The sequence below is a fragment of the Balaenoptera physalus genome, assembly GCF_965194825.1.
Source record: "Balaenoptera physalus genome assembly, chromosome: 10".
Taxonomy (NCBI): domain Eukaryota; kingdom Metazoa; phylum Chordata; class Mammalia; order Artiodactyla; family Balaenopteridae; genus Balaenoptera; species Balaenoptera physalus.
Window position 1 is genome coordinate 12,131,860 of NC_138889.1, and position 5,226 is coordinate 12,137,085.

The window sequence follows — 5,226 nt, forward strand, 5'->3', positions numbered from 1 at the left end:
TGAGTGGGGGAAAAAGTCCTGCAGAACAAAAGAGAAGAGTTTGCCTCTGGAAATGATTTATTACACAAAGCAGAAGTAACTTTGGGAAGATATCTGCTTCACATTATGTGTAGGGCATAGGAAAAGACTATAAAACAAGGAGTGGAGATGAAAATCTAACGGGCAAGATGCTGGTTAAGAATATTAAGTCAAGGGAATCATTGTGGTAAGGAAGTGAGGACACAGAGAGAGAGAGAGAGAGAGAGAGAGAAGGAGATGGAGAAACGGATACTGTGATACCACTCTGCATTTTAATTCTATTTCCTTTAAGCTGAGTGCTCATGGAGAGCGGCTAAGCGATTTTCTGCAGTCTGAGACTTATGTTCCTAATTAGACTCATTTACGCAACAACATTAAGAACATGCAACCAGTGGAGGCAAGAGAAAGAAATGGGGAGCAGTCGAAGGTCAATGCTTTGCCTGGGTAAATAAAGATAATAAGAATGGCTGCATGTGACGCTCTCCTGTTTCCTTTATCATTGTGGAGACAAGAAACCCTACTCAACGGAATCTCAGGATCATAGATCTTGATCAAGAATGTTTTAGACATGCTCCTGCTTCAGGATAGGGAAGACTTCTTTTAAGTCATATCCAAAAGACAATTTTCCTTCTAGGTCTCCAGAGAGGGAGATTCTGGTTTTATAAACAGGTTCTGCAAATGGAACTATTCTGCCAATCATATTTCTACCTGAAATCCTATATTCCGCAAAGAGGTTTTCCCAAGAAGTGAAAACAGGGTACAGACTGGTGGCAAGATCTCTTATAAAAATCACTGGATAGAAAGTCATAAGACCTGAATTGTACTTCCATTCTTTTCTGTTAATTTTTTCAGGGATTCTGTCCACATCACCAAACTTCTGAGGCTTGGTTTCCAGAGCCTTAAAAGGACAAGTATAAACCTTCTCACCCAAAACAAAAGTGGGAACCACAAACCAGTCACCAGGACTTTATAAGGCACAAAGCACTTTAGGTGTATATATAATTTCTTCTAAAGATGACAGATTTGAATGGTAAATACTAAAAAGATAAGTTTCAGTATTAACAGTGGAAGTTCAAGTGAGGATAGGAATTATGCAAATATGCTAGTTTGTTTCCCTCTTCAGCGCCACTTCCCACATTCTCATCCAGTGCCTCTTGCAAATTAAACTCCTATAAATGTTCAACCTTCTAACTTAATTTCAGAGTTTCCTGGATTCTTTTATGCATTCTGCATATATATCTACATGTTTCTGTTTAAACATATTAATACACATTCCAAAGAGTTTTCCCCAGGGGGCGTAGCCCATGGTCCTGTAATGACAACAGAAGTCCACAGAACCCACAGCTGAAAATGATGACCTCGATGATGAAAATGGTAACACTTTACTGAAGATGGTAACACAGAGAGATGGAATCCTGTCATTTATTTCCAAAGGGAGGTAGCTCTCCAGCAGCCTTTGTGACCTGATTTTCCAAATCTGCCATGAGGTTCCACTTAAACACACAACAGACACACACAAAGCCTCGGCGATTGCCAAATTATATTATTTTAACTGGCAAACGAAATCTGAAAGCCTTAGGCAAGAGTTTTCACAAAGCGCATTGGGGGAAACGCCAGCTTCGATGATGGTAGAAGTTTTGATTAAGGGTTTGCCCACATCTTAAATAGTCACCCTCCTTACCACCCAGAATGGTTTTTCCTTGGATGGAATTATTACTCAATGGAAAGACAAACACTGAAATTCGGAGAAGTTTTCTATGCATTGATATTAAACCGTAAGAAATAAACCAAGAAAATGAAGAGGGAGGGGAAGCGGCTCCTTGCCTGCGGCTTCTCCTCGGTTCTACTTGGTGCCATTTTATGCGCTCTCCCCTCAGCTGGGGGAAGACTCCCTACCATCACTCTGACTCCTGGTAAGTTCCTCATCCATTTTCACATATCTCTTCTCTATGACGTCTGTTCCAGCTTCCTCACCACGGTCCTTTCACCGTAGCCTGCATGTCTAACCCTATCGCATATCACTGTTCATCTCACGAGGCAAGAGCACGAGCCCTGCAGTTAAGATCCCAGGCTTCAAATCCAGGCTTACTTGGGAAGGTTACTTAACCTTGTGCCTCATCTGTAAATTGGGAAATTAACAACTGCCTCCTTGGGGTGTGTTGAACAATAAAAAGACAATCTATGTCCAGGGCTTTGTGCAGTGTGTGGGACAAAATAACCAGGCAATACAGTGCTTACTTTCACCACACTTGTTTTTATTTGGGTATATTTTGTTTGCCTTTGTATCCCCAGCACCTAACACAGTACCTAGCAGAGCATGGGCACTTAAAATATTTTTTTCTTTCTTTTAACAAATGAATGAATATGTAAAGCGCTTCACACTTTAAAAAGAATTTTCGCATATATGGTCTCACTGGGACCTCCCACTAACCCTCAGAGAGAAGCAAGACAGGCACAGGACCTCTCCTTGGGAGAAACACTTTTCTCTGTCTCCATGTACAACTGCCAATCATGGGGCACCTTGTGAGCTCAAGGTGTGTTACCCAATGATAAGTCTCAATGACGAAGTTCAAAAGCCAAGCTTGGGGATAATTTGTGCTGGGAAGGCTTATTACCTTTCTCTAGCTATAGTAGTTTTTGTACTGATGAGGAAACTCCCTTGAGGTCAAATCGCTGGGCTATGTTCCCAGAGCTCAAACCACTCATTTTCCTCTAGAAAAACTGAATGGAGAGAAAACAAATGTAGATTCCCTTCTCATGCCTGGGGGAAATATTTCACTGGCCATGGGGGGAGTACTTCCTATACCCCCTGCCAAACATTCTTTTAGAACCTTCTTTGGCTTCAAGGGTTTTTGCCCCATTTCTGTTAGAGCCCACAAAAGGCATCTTCTAGGTCTTGAGAGACACAATTTGCGAGTCAGAGGGAGTCCAACGGTGAGGTGGTCTCAGGAGGATAAAAATCACAATACTCAACACAGGAAATGATGAAAATATAGAATGAGGGCTGAGGGAAACCTGCTCTGGTTCCCAGGTGATTTGGTTCTGTAAGTTCTACTGATGGGTTCGGTTCCCTCAGGTAAATGAGGAAGGCGGCAGAAGCCCGGGACAAGCCAATGCAAGAAGCAGCCCCTCCCTGCCCACAAGCCTTCCCTCCTGTGGCCTCAGGCCTTCGAGCCAGAGTTCGCTTCTCCGGGATCCCCTTACAGTCCAGCCCTCCAGCTGTCTGCAGCTGCGTGCCTTCCAGCAACTCACAGCTGGCTTTGCAAAGAGAAACGGCCTCTCTCTAAGGCAGTTTACCAGAAGAGATTGCTTCAGATGTGCCATGCGTTAAAACACGATTCTAAAAGCACCATTAAACGCAATGAATTGTGATGTTACATAGAAAAGGCGCACTCTGCCCAGTGCCTCACCCGTAGTAGGTGCTGGCTCAGTAAGTGGCAGATTTTTCCTTCATTTCTTTTCTAAAATTCTTTTTTATTTTTATTTTATCTATTTATTTATTTATTTTGGCTGTGCTGCGCGGCTTGCAGGATCTGAGTTCCCCAACCAGGGATTGAACCCTGGACCCTCGGCAGTGAAAGTGCAGAATTCCAACTACTGGACTGCCAGGGAATTCCTTTCCTTCATTTCTTTGTCTCTTCTCCTTTTTAGTCATGCTGAGATGCAGAAGAGCTGGAGATACCATAAAAGCATCTTCCCTGGTGTGGGGGGGGGGGGGTGTGGGTATCCCATGTGCTCATTCGTGCTTGTGTGGTGTGTACACACGTGGGGGCCTGAGTGTGTGGACACTCAGGGGCACAGTGCCACTGCAGTTCTGTGTGCGCAGGCGTAAAGCACACCTTAGTTTCCTAATGTTGATCAGATCTATTCTACACTTGAAGGTCAAGACCCCGTAGGAGAAGAAAGGGTTTAGGGACTTTTCCTCCTGAAAGCAGCCTGAAGTTGAGTTTTAAGCTTTTATGAGGTAGATTGGGTTGGGTTCAAGATAATAACCCAGTTAGAAGTCCTGGTGCAAACAATAGTTCACTCTGTATTTTCTTTTCATTTAAATCAGAAGCTTTGCTTTCATGGCTGTTCTTATTGATATACTTTTCAACTCTTGACTTCTGGTTGCTTTGAGTATGAAGCTCACACACCCAGGGGAATCTCACTGCATAAACAACAGGGCTCCTTGTTGTTGTTGTTTAAAATGCTTTAAAGGCTATAAACTTCCCATCTGCCTGTCTGTGAAGGTTAAGTTCATGTCTGTGTGAGGCTGTTTGTTCAGTGCTCCATAATTCTAACAGACAGTGGTGTGAAATTTTGAAACATGCATTTCTATTATATTAGTTCCTTCTACTCCTTTCCCCCATTTACTCATCCTCCTGGGACCTCAAGCTATGGTTCTTTACCCTTTCTTTCTCTCTGTCCCTTCCCTCCTTCCTTCCTCTTTCCCTTCTTCCTTCCTTTTCTCCTTCCTTCTTTCCTTCCTTTCTCCTTCCCTTTCTTCTCTTCCCTTCCTTCCTCCTCTTACTCTCCTCTCTTTATTTCCTGAGCACTGGCTTCTGTCTCTAGGCACAGCTTCCCTTTGGCCAGGTTACATAACCACCAGGCAGCCTGCGCTCTTTCCCTCCATGAAACACCGTCTTCCAAACTGTGTTTTCCCTCGGATTTAACTCTTCAAAAGCCGCAGGGCTTAGGGGGACTGGGAGACCCAGGCATGAGGGAAGATTGAGACAAAAGAGCTCGTTTGCAGAGTCACAGGTATCCCAACAGTAAATCTCCCCAAAGCCCTTTGCAAATCTGGAATGATTTTCGTGCAGCTGAAGAAGGCCGGGCTGTTGAGCCGTTCCTTCCGCCTTCCTTGATGCTCTCCCCCCTCCCTGCTCCTGCCCCAACCTCTCTTCCCCGCAGAGCAGAGAAACGGAGCACACAGTCACTTAAGAGAAGGAAATGGATAAAGAAAGGAGTTGAAAACCTAAGGGAAAAACAATACAACATCTTGCCATTTGGGAGTCAGGTACAGAACCCAGAAGCAATATGGTTAATATTCTCCCCGCCTTGCAAACCCTTAGTCTTTCTGAGCCCCTGGGCGCTGGCCCACTCTCCACTCGGGCTGGGAATTCTGTTATCCCTGGTCGATCCCCAGCGCAGGCGGATTTCACCTACATTCTTTTATTGCCCTGGTGGGGAGGGGGAGTCACGGGGACTCAGGGGAGGCAGGGCAGA